The sequence below is a fragment of the Lissotriton helveticus genome, chromosome 11 (genome assembly GCF_964261635.1).
Source record: "Lissotriton helveticus chromosome 11, aLisHel1.1, whole genome shotgun sequence".
In the NCBI taxonomy this organism is placed as follows: Eukaryota; Metazoa; Chordata; class Amphibia; order Caudata; family Salamandridae; genus Lissotriton; species Lissotriton helveticus.
Window position 1 is genome coordinate 75,464,235 of NC_136072.1, and position 17,162 is coordinate 75,481,396.

The 17,162-nt window shown below is 41.6% G+C and overlaps 1 protein-coding gene across 7 annotated transcripts in view; it reads left to right on the forward strand.

The window, feature by feature from the left end:
• The first annotated feature begins 497 nt into the window (after positions 1-497).
• The window catches only part of LOC144792877 (dehydrogenase/reductase SDR family member 4-like), a 181,279-nt gene continuing 164,614 nt past the window's right edge, over positions 498-17,162 (forward strand). For 3 of the 7 annotated variants that reach the window (XM_078668079.1, XM_078668085.1, XM_078668084.1), the window contains exon 1: positions 498-778. The gene's annotated coding sequence lies outside the window, so the exon portion shown is untranslated. Of the gene's footprint in view, positions 779-1,483; positions 1,829-17,162 lie in introns of those variants that run through there. The other 4 variants (XM_078668080.1, XM_078668081.1, XM_078668083.1 and 1 more) reach the window with 4 other exon arrangements.

Below are 17,162 nucleotides of genomic sequence, written 5' to 3' on the forward strand. Positions count from 1 at the left end.
GCATACAGGAAGCACTTTGTTTTGTAATTCTGAGGTGTGATGGAAATGAAGAATTAAATAGGATCAAAACAATTCAAAACTCTTTAGTTGGTGATGCCCAAATGATATGCTAAATATTCACTCAATCCTGAGCTCCACACATTGTCCTTTGTTTGTTTTATCATTAAAATGTAATGTCTTTGTACATTTAGTGTCCATTTAGATATGAAATATGCTGTATGTAAATGACATTTAGCTACCACAACATGCTTTAGAAATATATTTGCACCAGCATGCTCCAAAATGCATCAGTGGCTACACACCAGAGCCTTACCCCTTTCTGCTGAATGGGCATGGCTCATTTGATGCACATGTTCTTTTTATGACATTTTCTATACGTGTTCTTTTTAATGACACTTGGGTTTTCCCAATCTGTATTACTTCAGTGATGCAACATTGATGGCAACACCCCATTGTAAAAATGATCCCAACACCACTCACATGTTCTGTCACACACCTCCTGGAAACTCAAATTCACCCTGATCAGCTTGCAGTATTTGAGAGCAAGCTCTGAAGGCTTTTGCTGATCCAGGGATAAGCCAAGTACTCTGTGCCACAAGTCTCCCCTGTTCGAGGCATTCAGTGCTTTGCTCACAGTCTGACCCGTCTGAGACCCGAAGTCTGACAGAGCAGTCACACAGCAGCAGCCAGACCAGTGCAACCAGACTGCAGATAGGATTGTTAACCAGAAACACAGCCACCTGGATTGATTTTTCAGTTCTTAAAGCAGGTAATCCAAGTAAGTGAATCAGTCCCGTTTACATTTCATGTTTTACCTCATCTTGTGTTCGATAAGAATATATGTTTTACTAGATGTTTTCTGTAGTTTATTTCCATGCAACATGTGATTCCTGTATAGTGTTTAACTGTGAACAGAGTCAATTCTGGGTGTCTGGCTGAATTCAGGTTATTTGTGCATATACATTATGGAGCATGATTGAGAGCTATGTGGTTTAAGATTGAAGCAGTGAGTGCTTCCCACCATGCCTATCGGTGGCTCATAAGTGTGTTCAGACCCCATCCTCATACAATCAATGACAGCTTCAGAAATCACACAGAACAATGGTAAACTCTTCCCTTGAGGTATTTCATGTCAGTGATGTAGTCCCAAGTTATGGTCTACAGTGTTTCTTCAGCTTTTATCATAGGACATCAGCACACCTCCTTCGTGCCAAAGATCTCCACCCGTACCTCACTATCTCTACAATGCACAATACGCCTTTCACTAACTAACGAAGCCTTGAAACTGCACCTGCAGAGGAGAGAACATGCAAAGCAAGCAAACTTTCACGCTGAAGGTTAAACACAGAAGCCCAAAAGCTTAAGACCTTCGATCATGCTAACTTTAGGAAAACAGCTGTGCACTCTACATTTAGATATACGTGCACAACCTGTCACAATATTATAGCAGGTGCATGTAAACGTAAAAAACGTGGTTACTTATATAGCGCACGTATCACCCCCGCAAAGGGGTCTCACGGCGCTTGCTTAGGGAACCTGTCCTGGTATTCCCCTGTGAGATAACCCCGGCAGTGTATCCACAAGGTGAAATCCAGGCATCCCGCCGCGGGGGGCCGTAGTGGAGATTAAGCAAGCTATTGCCCAGAGTCGCAGAGTGTGAACCCGTGAGTCGAGTAGGCACCGAAGCGAGAATTATCGAGTCCATGGATTTTTTTTTTTTTTTAGCCCAAGACCCGCCGAGGTGGGGAATTGAACCCTGGTCCAGGACCGATCTCAGCTTCCAGGTCTGCCGCCTCTAACCCCTGAGCCACACTTCTCCACAGAGTGAGTGAGTAACTTAAGCTGGAATCACGATTACATGTGCAATAAAATGTCAATAAATGTTGCACAACTTAAAGTGTATGCGTAACTCCATGTGAGAACTAAAATGTTCAAGTTAACAGGAAAATACATATGTACAGCCAGGTAAATACATCCATAACATTAGAACACTGAAGCATTTCAGGAAATATAGCTGAGTACACCACTCATTAATAACTTTATGGCACACTGTGTATACGAAGTGTTAAATGCAAATAGAGATTTACATTTCTGTGACATTCAGGATTGAAGCAAAAATTGAGTTGCTCCAACAGTTTATATATTTTTGCACACACATCCTGGAAATGAATGATCACTCTGAGCAGCCTACAACTCTTGAGAAGAGGCTTTGAAGGTGTGTGCTGCACCTGGGATCTGCACTGAGCCAAGGACTCCATGCCACCACGCCACTCCTGTTGGAGCATTCAGTGCTCTGCTCAGAACTCTGTCCATTCTGAGACTCTGAACAGTGACACAGCAGGAGCCCCACCAGTGCTCCCAGACTGCATCCAGGATTGTTAACCAGCAGCACAGCAGCCTGGATTAATTTCTCAATTCTTAAACCAGGTAAGCCAAGTTAGAGATGCAGCCCTGTTTGCATTTCAAGTTTGACTTAATCTTGCTTTCCTTAAGAGTATATGCTTTTAGCAAATGCGTTTCACTTCTTTACTTCCATGCAAAAGGTGATTCGGGCATAGTGTCAAACTGTGAACTGAGTTACCTCTGGGTGTCTGGGTAAGTTCAGTTGATGAGTGAAAATTTATAAGGGAGCCCGAATGACAGCTCTGGGGTTGAGGGTTAAGCTGCGAGTCCTTCTCACAGGGCCTGTTGGTGATTCATAAAGGGGTCCAGACTATATGCTCATGCAATGATTGGCCTCTTTAAAGAGCACATAGAACAACTTTAATCCCTTCCCTTAAGGTGATCCATATCAGTGATGCAGTTCTTTTACCTTATATTCACTATGAGTATGTGTTTTTTTCAAATTCTGTGTTTTTGTTCTTTTTATGAACCACGTGACACGTGCATAGTTCAAAGTGCAAACAGAGTCACTTCTTGGTACCTGGGTAAGTTCTGGATATGGGTGGATTTGCATGACAGGGCAAAATAGAGAGAGCTCAGGAGTTGAGGCCAAAGAGAGTGAAACTTCTTTACAGTGCCTATCAGTGGGTTATAAAAGAAATTGGGGTTGAATGAGTGTGGTGGAAGCATCAAAGAGGTGGCTAAAAAGAAAAGAACAAAATATTCTAAACATTTTGTATTTTTACCCTCAGGTAACTGCATATAAAATAATGTGCAAACTACTTAACTGGAAAAAAATGCACGTTAAACTAACCAGTGATAAATGTACTAAGGTTATCAGTCAATCAATCAATCAATCAATATCAACTATATTCGGAAACATATATATATATATCCATAAAAGTACAGACAAACAGTAGCATATTCAAGAAAAATTCAACAACAAAAGAATAAATAAAACATCCAGTTAAAATTAGAATAAAATTGGTCCTACAGTGATACAGTACACAGGATAAGAAAAGTGCAAAATTCATTAAAATAGCATATAGCTTACAGGTTAACACAACAAGATAAAGTGCAATGTTTCAGCAGGGGCACATAGAATTGCGAGTGCACACCGCCACCTTCAGGAAGGAGCCGACCCGAAAGGTTAGCTCATCGTCTTTTAAAACAAGGACCTTCCCATATGCAGCCTTATAGTCAATCTCCGGTAAGGCTTTAAAATACAGAAGTAAAAACCTTTTAGTGAGTATAGAGTAATAACAGCAGAAAAATAAGAAGTGCAACATCGATTGTTTCTGATGGCTATTGCATGGGCATGGCAAATGATCAAGGTTAGGGGTAACCCCTGCGAAAAATGAGAGCATAAATGTCATGGTGTCAGTCCTCAGCCGGAAAAGTAACCCCCTTTCCCAGCGACTAATCGGTTTTAGTAAGTAGCTGGAGGGTGCGCGTGAGGCGTTCTCAATGCACATGTATCTAGCGACTGACACTTTCTTGCGTTCTTTATCCAATTTAGCATCCCTATAGGATGCATAATGAGCCGTCTGAAGGGATTTAATAATAGTGGTGCCAAAATCTAAAGGATTTAAAAATAAGTGTTAGCAATTCAACTAGTTAAACTTTTATGTACCGCGGCCAGCCAAGGTATGTTCATTCCCTTGTCACATTTCAGACAGTCTGATATTATCTCTCTAGTTAGTTGGGCCACAGGGTTTCTCCAAACTCTCAGCCAAAATAATGCTGGGCGAGCCTTTATGTAATCTTTGACATATGGCAGGTTAAGTTCACAATGACATTGACATATTTAGCAGCAGAAATAGGTGCGCTCTAGATTTTGCTGCAAATCTATTCTCCTGATCCTGGATGCTGCCACTATTAATATAGCCCCACACTTCAGCACTGTAGGTGGCAATAGGTATACATTGGAGTCTAAAAATGTTAACTGTGGCAGATACCAACTCTGTATTCCTCGGCTTTGATAACCCGAGTATCATGTTAGACGAATTTGTGAACTTCCTCCTGCAATAAGCCACATGGTCCGCCCACAATCCATTGCAGGGTATGCCCAGACGTGGGTCCCTTGCTCACTCTACCACTGGATTCAAGATAACCTGGCTGATGAGGATTATGAATCCGAAACCGGTCCCAGGATGCTTGTTTCCAGTCCAGGGAAGACATGGCTTGGCGGTTCGGGCTGGACTGTTCCCATGAGGCACAGGGTCAGACTGATTTGCATATGGCCATGTCTGAACTGGGGTGGTGGAGTGAGCTAAAGAATGGTGATGGATTAAACCCAGATCAGTTGACTGGGGGTGGGTGTTTGATTTGCTCAAACGCTCCGTCCATCATCCCCTTTGGTATCGCTTTGTTTGCCCTAAGTTGGCAGGGTATGCCCAGACGTGGGTCCCTTGCTCACTCTACCACTGGATTCAAGATAGCCTGGCTGATGAGGATTATGAATCTGAAACCGGTCCCAGGATGTTGTTTCTGGTCCAGGGAAGACATTGCTTGGCGGTTCGGGCTGGACTGTTCCCATGAGGCACAGGGTCAGACTGATTTGTAAATGGCCATGTCTGAACTGGGGTGGTGGAAAGTGCTAAAGAATGGTGATGGATTAAACCCAGATCAGTTGACTCGGAGTGGGTGTTTGAATTGCTCAAACGTTCTGTCCATCATCCCCTTTGGTATCGATTTATTCGCCGTAAGTTGGCAGGTTATACCCAGACGTGGGTCCCTTGCTCACTCTACCACTGGATTCAAGATAGCCTGGCTGATGAGGATTATGAATCCGAAACCGGTCCCAGGATGCTTGTTTCCGGTCCAGGGAAGACATGGCTTGGCGGTTCGGGCTGGACTGTTCCCATGAGGCACAGGGTCAGACTGATTTGTATGTGGCCATGTCTGTACTGGGGTGGTGGAGTGTGCTGAAGAATGGTGATGGATTAAACCCAGATCAGTTGACTGGGGGTGGGTCTTTGATTTGCTCAAACGCTCCGTCCATCATCCCCTTTGGTATCACAATCCATTTGAGGCAAATATCAGACCCAGATTTGGGAAAGTGCGAGTGCTCTGTAAACTACTCGAATTTATTACTATTGATGTCTTAAAATACTTCTTTGACCCACACGCCATTAAAAGGATTTTTTTAAAATTAGTGCATACATCCAGAGGGGCCATAAAATCTACAAAACCACGCACCAGGATGCAGAGAGCTTTTGGGGTGCGGCCCATCAGCACCACTTCGTCGGCATATAAGAAGGCCGGAAGTATGTTACCGTTAATGCGTGGGACGTCTTGGGTCAATGTTACCAAAGACTTATTCAGATTGTTAATATACAGAATAAATAAAAGAGTGGCCAGGACACATCCTTGCCTGACCCCTCTATCGACTTCAATAACTTTTGAGACCTCACCGTCCCTGCTGATGCGCACCCGGGCGTGTAGGTCTTCATGCAAATAAGCTAAAAGGGGTACAAGGGACTCGTCCAAACCATAGTTTAAAAAGGAAATGCCCAGCCGCGACCTGCTAACGAAGTTGAAGGCCAACGTAAGATCCATGAATGCCAGGTATATATGTGTTTTCTTAGCTACATTATATTTTCCAATAATCAAGTTGTGGTTAAGGCATTGTTCAACAGTGCCGATATTACTCCTGAACCCCAACTGACAGTGTAGGATCTGACACTCCTAGGCCCAGGACCTGATCTTATTGTACAGGACCCTCCCTAAAATTGTTAGCTTATTATCAATCAGGGAGATCGGCCTGTAACAACTCGGGTTTGACCGGTCCCCCTTTATAAAAATCGGCACGATTATACTGGAGGACCAAGTATGGGGTATAGGAGAATTGATTAGATTATTAAAAACATTCAGCAATAAGGGCGCCCAAAAATCAAGGTAACTTTTAATAAGATCAATGGGCAAGCATCAGGGCCTGGGGCTTTGCCTCCCAGACTCTGATCGACAGCCTCCTCTACCTCCAATAGGTCAATCGGAACCCTGGTAGTCATTGTGTTCTCACTAATAGTTGTGGGTGAGGCCGGAGCAGAATACATCTTGCTAAAATGCGCTTCCCAAGACTCACTGGGGATATTGAAACTAATAGCAGACATAGGGTTCCCTATAGCCCTCATACCTTTACCGGCCAACCAAAAATCCTTGCCATTTTTAACGCGATGGCCCGTGCAAGATTGTCCCAATGCTCTCTTATGATTGCCTCCTTTCTAGTTGCTATAGTTCTTTTATAAGATAGTCTAAGTGATTTAATAAGGGAGCTATCTCTGGGATTGTTAGCAAGCGCCCTACGCAGAGCTCTATTAGCTGAGGAGCAATCAGCATTAAACCAACCTGGGTCTGGGTGGGTTTTCTTATTGGGCCTAGACAACAAGGTTTTGACGCCAGCGCAAAGTTGTGAAAAGGCGTCAACTACCTCCGGATTATGTTCCTTAAACGACAGACAAGTGTCGATCAATTCGGGGCGTGAACTTACCATCCTGCCAAATATGGCTTTGTTGTCTATCCCACTCCAGACCAATCTAAGATTGTCAGTAGAAGGGGACAAATCCCTAGCACCGCACTCTATATCATAGATCGGTCTAGATATAGAGCTCAAGGTTAGATTAACAGGGTTGTAATCCCCCTGTAGTGCAGGAATCACCTCAGCTTTTAGCACAAAATTTCCCAAAGGGGCAGTGATAAAAATATAATCAATGGTAGAAGACGAGCCCCTGCCTCTGTAAGTGGGTTCTGTATGGCCGGCTCTTGTCGTCACTTCTGCTAGCTCCATTATATCTGTTAAGTTGTTAATACTTAGGACATCTAGTAATTGGGCACCCCTATGACATAATGGTGCCATATTTGTAGGATAGATGGCAGGGTCGATGTCTCTCGGAAGCTTAACATTAAATCGCCCCTTAACCAGTGATAAATGTACTCAGGTTATGAAATCTCAGTTGGCAAATACTATCACTGCTAATGTCGGTGTGTGTGTGAAACCTGACCTTTGTAGTGATAAGAGGCCCCAGCCTCTAACAGAAAACACTGTGAATATGTATGTAATTTTTGTAAATATTATTACCGACAGTGTAAAGCTAGGCTCTTGCAAAATGATGCAGTGTTTGAGATAAAACAAGTTCTTATAAAATATAGTTTTTAGTAAGAAGTAATCAGACTGTACCTAGTAAAAACAATGTTATAAGTGCCTCCATTATTGCAGAACTGCTAACACCCCTACATTACCTCTCGAAAATAATAAATCTGTGTCACCTCAATTGTACCAGTTTAACACCCAAATATAGCAATAATTAACTGAAGGATGATCGGTCAACCCTTGTAAAGGGCCTTCCACTGCTCCGGAACACGTTGCCACGTTTTTAGTAATGTTTGATCCATTTGACCTAGAATCCGTTTTTTTGTTAAAATCTGCTGACTATGATTCAAATGATGGATAATGCAGCAAATGTGGGAAACCCATAATTACACAGAAAATGCTGCTGCTACAGAATCATATAATTACATTGGCCCTTAAGTGACTGAATCAATTAGCAGCTGGTAAGAATACTCGTTTCTTCTTTAACTCTCTGCATTATCACCACACCCTCTGCTTTCAGGCAGAGGCGCCTCAAAGTCAGCATTAACTATTCAGGAGCAGTTGTTTTTGTACAAAGTAAGTTCAGTGGCTGGCAAGGAGGAGGCCAGCAGGGTTGCATTCAGATGAAGAGTCCCTCTCCTCTTGACACTAGGACCTAAGAGTAATGTTCCAGGAGAATGAGGAAAGGAGCAGAATTCATGGCAATTGTCAAAGAGATACCCCCCAAGAGGGAGCACTGTGTGTGGCTCATTTTTATGTTTCATAACTCTTATAGTTAGTGTGGTTTATCAGCTATATAAAACCTATATGAGCTTATGAGCATCTTGAAATGATCTCATAAGCCATGGCTCTTGTGCTCACCCCTGTCCCTTCCGCTCCCCCAATCCTTACCATAAAGTTTTGGTTGTGGGGACCGACTTCAAAACATTTTGCTTGGGGGGGCTCAGAACAAAACAATGTTGAAGACTTCTGGCTCACAGTGAGCTGAGAGTTAATGCATTGCTTACTCTTGGTTGCCTTCATTGAGATTGTCATTTGTGTAATTCTTATTCATTAGTGGATGTGGGCATTGCTTTCTCTTCAAGTGTTTGTTCCTCTCCCGGACCATGGACACATTCCCGTGACCTTATACTGCTACTTTTTCTGGACTACGTTTTGTTTTTAAACACAAGGTTGCATGTGTTTTCCAGCTGACTGACTTGTGTTCTTCCCCCTTCTCTCTCATCTATTTGCTTCCCCTCACTATCCATTTGTTTCCCTCCCCATGCCCTTCATGCTGTTCCCCTTCACCCACACCTTCCGTGTTACTTTGGCACACTCTTGCCATCTGTGTTCCTCCCCCCTACCTCCCTACCTATACCCTCAACGTTGCTTCTAACCCACCATGCTGCCCCCCCATTGCTTCCACAACACCCCAGAGTGTTAAATGTTTAAGGAATAATCATTATTGGAAACCTATTTTGATTTCCAAAATGAGGAACTATGTTTGAATTGAAGATTGTGTAATGTTTAATTTTAATACACACTATGATTTTTCGGCCCTAATTCAATTTACTTGCTTTCAGCATACATCAAATCACAATTAATACAGATTCAGTGGGTCTGGAACAAGGCGATTAGTAGAGCAATTCCGCCATTGGCTGGACATAGTAGGAAGGCTTTAAAATCAGACCAGCATAGGGAATATTGATTAGGATTTAACCTCTTCGATGCTGATTACGGAACGGCTCCGTCATCAGCTGCGGTGGTGCTGTGCTGATGACAGAGCGGTTCCATCATGGCCCGCCCGACGCGCCTGCGCGGCGCTGATTTCGCGCCTGCGCGGCGTATTCTATTCATCAGCACAGCTCACCCGAGGCTGGTGATGGAGCGGTTCCGTCACCAGCGTGTGAGCGCCGCCCGGCCCCCCCGCCCCCTTAGCGCTGCGGCGGAATAGTCGCCACAGCGAAGGTGTTAAAATGGATGAACCCTTGCAGATTATTATAGACTCTTAGAAATGCAATCAAACCCAATGGTGCCTTTTCATATAACAATAGGTAATAATGTTATGACCTTTGGCTCACATGCTGTAGAAAGGCTCTTCACTTAATACCCCGAGGGCTGAAAGAATGCCAGGATTTCACGTCACCACCATCAGATACTTTTCCATGTGAATAATTCACATCTAAACCACTGAACCTGGGTTACCTGAAAAGCACGAGGAGTACCTGCCCTCAGAATGGACCTGGACACCCATACTACCTCAGTCAGTGCGTTTGCAACCCTGTTCCATCAGTGAATATATGTGCAATTTTCCTTTATTAGCAAAACTGATTAAATAAATACGAGGGGCTTAAAACATGCAGTACCTCCTCTTCACCTTGATCGCCCAAATCCTTACTCTATGGGTAATGTTCATTCATTATTGAAGCTATTTAACTATTCCAAGGTTTTCTTTAGTTTCCATAACTAAAGGGAATTCTCTCCCATAAATCTCCCCTGCCCTCACCTCACCTCTCTTCCTGTTTTTTTTAGGTCAGGCCTAAACAGCGCAGCTGTCTCTTCCAGACATGTTGTATTTACTTTGTGGGCTCACTGACTGACCATTAGTTTTCTTTAGTTTATTTCAGTGTCCTTTAAAAATCCTAGCTTCCTCATGGTTACATTTCCAATTCGTCCCTCCTTTTCTTTGACTGTTCACTCCCACCAAAGCAGCACCACATTACTTGTACCCTTACACTGTATCTATTTAGGCTTGTTCCTGCACGTTATTTTTTTCTTTTGTTTCTGAAGGGCGGCATGGGAAGGCTCTCCTTTCGCACAGCTGCTCCCCCTGCCTTTCAATTTTGAGCGCAATTGAAAACAGGCCTCTAAATCTTGTTGCCTTTCATCAGCATGGCACCTGCTTTCAAGTTTCACCATCGAGCACCTCTTCTTTTATCAGCACGGAACCCCACATCTGGTCTTCATTGGCACTGAAGGACTGGGAGTCGGGCTCGCCGCTCCAACGCGTTTATGCTTTCCTTCCCCTAGGAACAGATTGGGGCAGATTTACAAGAAAGCGTCGCAGCGTGGCACCGCAAGCCCTTTGGCTGCGCCACGCTGCAGCACTTTCAGAGCACAGGAATGCAACATATTTACACGAATATGTCGCATTCCTGTGCTCTCCCCTGCTCTGGCGCACAAACAGCTGCCAAGCGCCGGCTCTGGCACCCCTGCATCATGGTGCAAGGATGCCTGAGTCATGGGGAGATTGTTTTTGTGCAGGAAGGGGCACCTTCCTTCACAAAAACAATCACTAAAGGCGTTTTCGTCTTTCAGTGCATGCTGTAGAATGCAGCAAGCATTGAAAGAGGAAAAAAGGAGGAGAAATGAAAACCTCTAGGGTGGCGTAGTATTCAGACGCCTCTCAAGATTTACAATTTCTCGTAAATCTAGTGATGTGTCTTGTTCCAAGGGTGTTGCGTGGGAACACCCACAGCAACACCCATTGGACGCCCCTTCAACGCAAAGTGCTGCATGTGAAGGGGCCATATTTATAAGGAGAGGAAAAGTCACGCAGGGTGGCTTTTCCTGTCCTTGTAAGTATGGCGGAGCCGCCTACGCCACCAGTACGTCACAAAAAGTTACGTACTGGTGGCGCAGGGGGCTTGTAAATCTGCCCCTTAGTGCCGAGACATGGCAATCAACTGTGCAGCACATACGCACGTCCCTGACCCTCCCACTCATTCTCTTTCTGCAGCTGCACTGCGGGTCCAAATGCCCTGCAGCTCAGAAGCTCAGAATAGGGGAGTGGATTTGCCTAAAATGCTGGGTAGTCAGCGTGCGGCTACTTTTTAGTTGAAGTGTTATACAGAGGAAGGGATATTCTCGCGCATTAAAGTTTGAGGAATGTTGAGTTGAATGCTGTTATTTTATTGGTAAAATACAGCGCATAGTAAAGTCACATTATCATTCCTCATTCAACGTACTTAGGGGTGATACTTGACGAGAAAGGTACTTTCAAACCACAAAGAGAAGCCATAAAAAGTAGAGGAAACTCCATAGCAGTAGCTCTAAAATCTCTGAAACATAAAACTGCCAGGCCAAGCTTCTATCCTTTACTGCAAGTTCTACAAGCAAAGTTAATCCCAGCCTTCCTTTAGGGGAGCGAGTGCCACAGGGGAAAAGATGAGGATACTTTGGAACAAACTGTGATGAGATCAGTAAGAATAATCTTCAGTCTACCAAAGTATGTCTCCCCTGCACAAATCAGGCTGGACCTCGGTCTACAGTCCCAAAAAATAGCTAGAAACGCCGCCTATGTGAAGTGCTGGTTTAGGATAAGAAGTGCCGATAAGTGCTCACTGAAATCCATCTATGGAAATAGATAAACTCAAGCAAAGCCTGCACCCTATGAGATTACCTGACCGCATCCATACACCGCCTAGGACTGAAGGAGCTCTGGGCAACTAGGGGAACACAGAACAGCTTTAAGTCTTTGGTAAATAAGACAGTAAAAAGGCTCTCAGCACTGGAAGACAAAGAAGCGCTCATGGGAAGGTCTCATGGCTGGTGCGTGCTGCAGAGTTATACAAAGCCTGACCCGCAAAATTATCTGTGTGCGGACTTCAGCAGAAGACTAAAAGAGAAATATCTCCGGTTCCGTCTGTGAATTCTTCCTGTCCTGCTGCACCTTCCACCATGGAAGCGATCCGCAGAAATAACTAAGTGCCGCTTTTGCTGGAAGCAGAAGAGAGCATCACGCATCTTCTATGTATCTGCCGCGGTCTGGACCGAGAACGACGTTTGTTTTTTAAATCAATCTTTAACATCAAGAGGATAAGAACCTGCAGGGAAGCAGTGAAGGCTTGCGTTGGAGGAGGAGACATACAGCTGGCATGCCAGTTCATTCAATTCATGGGGGCAGTAGAGGGGAAATTGAAGAGATCGGACGCACCATAAACAGCTTTTATCGAGGCCTCACCATTCCCTGGTATTGGCTTCTTTTACTGGAGAAACGCTTGACCCAGAAAACTTCCCTTTCACCACATTGAAAACAATTGGACATTTGAAAGGCCCACGACCGCTAACATCACTATTACAATAACTGACTCTAATCTGATAAATGACACTATTAACCCCTTTGCTGCTGGCCCGTTTCTGCCGCTGTGCGGTAAACAAACGAACAGGGCGGGGCCGTTACGAACCCCAGCCGTCATCAGCACACGAGCACCGCGGAGCGTGACGGCTGGGGTTCGTCACCAGCATGCAAGGGGTTAATTTTGCTACTTTTTATAAATGCATTACATAGCTCTTTTTAAACCCATGTTTTTATATCACATGTCTGGGACTAAAGACTGACCAAAGTTGATTAAATTTTATAGATACTCAGAGGAAGGCACAAGCTTGCTGAAAATGAAACGCTGGGCTAGACAAAACTGTGCCATAGCCCTCTCTGTTATTGTTTGCATAAATGATGACATTGTAGTGTATTTCTTTTATGAATTTTTGTCTTGCACAATTTCCTTTTGTAAAGGTTTTTATTAACTTATACAATAAAATTACTTACTTACTTGCTCACATTAGATTCAGGAAAACCCAGGTGACCCGGTCGAAAGCTTTGGCAGCATCGAACGTCATTGCTGCCAAAGGGATTTTATAGGTCTTTGCCATGTCTAGCACTGCAATTAAGTCATGCGTCAATTCACTAAGTTGCCTCCCTTTCATAAACCCTTTTTGGTCTGGGTGTATTAAGCTACCCATTACTTTATTCAGGCGTTTTGTGATTATCTGGGAATAGATCTTATGATCGAAATTTAAAAGTGAAATGGGTCTATAGGACTCACAAAGTCCAGTTTTTTTCTTCTGGTTTTAATAAAATTGTTATCTTGGCCTCATCCCATGAGGCGGGGGGGCTCAGACCTTCAATAAAACAGGAATTGAAAAGCTGAAGGAGGAAAGGAACCAGTTTGTCCCTTAGACTGATGTACACTTTGTACTTACTTACTTACTCACATTAGATTCAGGATCACGTGATGCAGTCATAAACTGGCAACAGTAAACAGGATCAGATTCCTGGATTTGTTCACCTACATGAGAGCACACGACAAACATAATAAATGCACAAGTGAGCATTATAAAAGAGGGCTGCTTGGTATTATCCACCAGGGAGGGGAAGGGAGATGTGCAGGGAACAGGCTTGCTACTGAGCTGCTTCCAAGCTGAGATTTAGGGCTGTGGAAACGGTGTACAGTCATAATATCGAGTCAATTATTTCGACTGGACAGAATATCGAGTAAAAAATATAGAATGGACATAATATCGACTAGACATAATATAGACAACAAAAATATCGACTAGAGAAAATTAATATCGAATAGAATGGACATAATATCGAATCAAAAATATAGAATGGACATAATATCGACTAGACATAATATAGACAACAAAAATATCGAATTTAAGGTAAGTTAATAATAATTTTTATTTTTTGTGTAATATAAGTCTGTAGCGGGTTGTGGGTTTATAGGGGAATAGGGTGGGAAGTAATTTAATTCTAATTAATTAAATATGTTAATTTATTTATTGATATATATTTAGAATTAATTGTTAATTAATTATTAATTGGTAATTAATTAAAATATAATTGGTAATTAATTATAATTGATTAATTGATAAATATTTTAATTTTAGTAATTTATTTTCTGTAGCGGGTTGTGGGTTTATAGGGGAATAGGGTGGGAAGTAATTTAATTATAATTAATTAAATATGTTAATTTATTTATTGATAATAATTTAGAATTAATTGTTAATTAATTATTAATTGGTAATTAATTAAAATATAATTGGTAATTAATTATAATTGATTAATTGATAAATATTTTAATTTTAGTAATTTATTTTCTGTAGCGGGTTGTGGGTTTATAGGGGAATAGGGTGGGAAGTAATTTAATTATAATTAATTAAATATGTTAATTTATTTATTGATATTTTTTAAAAATTAATTGTTAATTAATTATTAATTGGTAATTAATTAAAATATAATTGGTAATTAATTATAATTGATTAATTGATAAATATTTTAATTTTAGGGTTCAGGGTCAGTTTTCAGTTTTTGGGTAAAGGGGTATTTTTAGGGTTCAGGGTCAGTTTTCAGTTTTTGGGTAAAGGGGTATTTTTAGGGTTCAGGGTCAGTTTTCAGTTTTTGGGGTAAAGGGGTATTTTTAGGGTTCAGGGTCAGTTTTCAGTTTGTAGGTAAAGGGGTATTTTTAGGGTTCAGGGTCAGTTTTCAGTTTTTGGGTAAAGGGGTATTTTTAGGGTTCAGGGTCAGTTTTCAGTTTTTGGGTAAAGGGGTATTTTTAGGGTTCAGGGTCAGTTTTCAGTTTTTGGGGTAAAGGAGTATTTTTAGGGTTCAGGGTCAGTTTTCAGTTTGTAGGTAAAGGGGTATTTTTAGGGTTCAGGGTCAGTTTTCAGTTTTTGGGTAAAGGGGTATTTTTAGGGTTCAGGGTCAGTTTTCAGTTTTTGGGGTAAAGGGGTATTTTTAGGGTTCAGGGTCAGTTTTCAGTTTGTAGGTAAAGGGGTATTTTTAGGGTTCAGGGTCAGTTTTCAGTTTTTGGGTAAAGGGGTATTTTTAGGGTTCAGGGTCAGTTTTCAGTTTTCGGGTAAAGGGGTGTTTTTAGGGTTCAGGGTCAGTTTTCAGTTTATGGGTAAAGGGGTATTTTTAGGGTTCAGGGTCAGTTTTGGGTTTTTGGGGTACAGGGGTACTTTGTAAAAATAAAGTAAAATTACATTTAAATTACATTTATTTAATAAAATTAAATTATATTAAATTATATTATAATATTTTTTATTAATTTATATTCAAAAAATTATTATATACTTACCAATACTTATGTTGTAATGGTATGCGTTGTAAAGGTATATGCGTTGTCAAATCTTGCGTTGTAAATGTATGCGTTGTAAAAGTTTTTGCGTTGTAAAAGTTTTGTTGTAATGGTAGGCGTTGTAAAAGTATGCGTTGTAACGTCATACATCCCTGGAGTGGGAATAGTAATTTTAACCTCTACGCTATCCAGCGCTTTCCCTACTGTTGCACCCACTGGAGTGGGAGTAGTAAATTTTACCTCTACGCTATCCAACACTTTTGCTAATGTTGAACTCACTATAGTTGTAACAATAAATTTTAAACATTTTCTAAAATGTTATATATGTTTATTTAATAATATGTTTATATATATATATATATATATATATATATATATATATATATATATATATATATATATATATATATGTGTGTGTGTAATTTTTGGTGATATAATTTTTTTAATTAGATAAATTATTTATTAAAATTATATTTTTTTAATAATTATTTCTAAGTTTATATTAAATATATTTATTACTATATTAGTTTTAACTTACTTTTAAGACATTTTAAAAAATCGATATTTTGACAGTCTATATTTTTGTAAGTCGATATTTTGGAGTCGATATTTTGGTACTTACCTGTTTGAAGATAGGGAGTCGATATTTTGTCAATCGATATTTGTGTATCTCGATATTTGTGTCGTCGATATTATGTCAGTGATCCGTGGAAACTGTTTCTGTCAGAGATATGGAGATGTTTTTAAATCAGGGATTAGTCCAATAACCTTAAATTTGGAGAGATTTATTTTCACAATCCACCACCTGGGAGATGCTTCACTAATCCGACTACAGCAGCCTGATAGAGGAGGGTATGTCGGCAGTGGAAACGGGGGATCTTGATTCTAATATATTCCTTCACATTTGACTGCATGCACCATGCAAGCCTCAGCAATCACTTTTTCTATGTGTATCACAAAACTAATCTGCCAATCTCCAGACATGAGAATAAGGCCTTACCTGGTATAAAGTACCATATAGTCTGGACAGTCACTATGTACATGTAATAATTTCCATATGCCAGTGCTGGTGTTCCCAGAAATATGAAGTGTATCTGTACTGCTTCCAGGCTTAGGATGTGTATATTTAAATATGCCTTCTTCAGCTGGCCCTTTGCCTGGTTTTTGTATGTTCTGTGAAGAATTGCCTGTTTGGTTGCAGCTTCACTGCGGCAAGGGTGGTCCTCTCGCCTGCTCCCATAATATAGTGGCAGAGGAATGCCTTGAATGCGGGGCAGGCCTCAGAAGTGCAGTCTGTATTTGACTACCACAACAAGCTTGGTAATTCCTGTTTACGAGCACCCTTGCGGTTCAGAGCATAATGTTTTTATTACTTCAATCACGACAATCATGCAATGATATTGGCTGAATGTCTGGAATGCAAATATATTGTTTCGAGGATGTTCCACTAAGTGTGGGCATACTTTTCATTAATTCAAGGCGCGAGCTTTGACATTTACACTGGGGAAAAAGCTTTCCCTTTCATGGTGGGGCATATTAAAGTCTGTGGGGCATATTCGCAAGGACCTATCGACGATTTATCTGCACTTTAGTGCGGCAAAAGTGGCGATAGATATATCGCCCTATTCTCAAGCTGATGCAAACTGCTGACTACACCAGTTTTCCAGCTATAGCTGCGCAAAAAACATCGCCACGGATGAGAGCGACAACTAACGCTAATGATATGCAGAGTAGGTGGTCCCGTGCAAAAACACACAAAAACACCACTTTGCGCCATTCTCAATGACCAGCCAGATCTGCTATCCAAAAACAGGCAATGAGGCGCATTAGCAGCAGGGATTTAA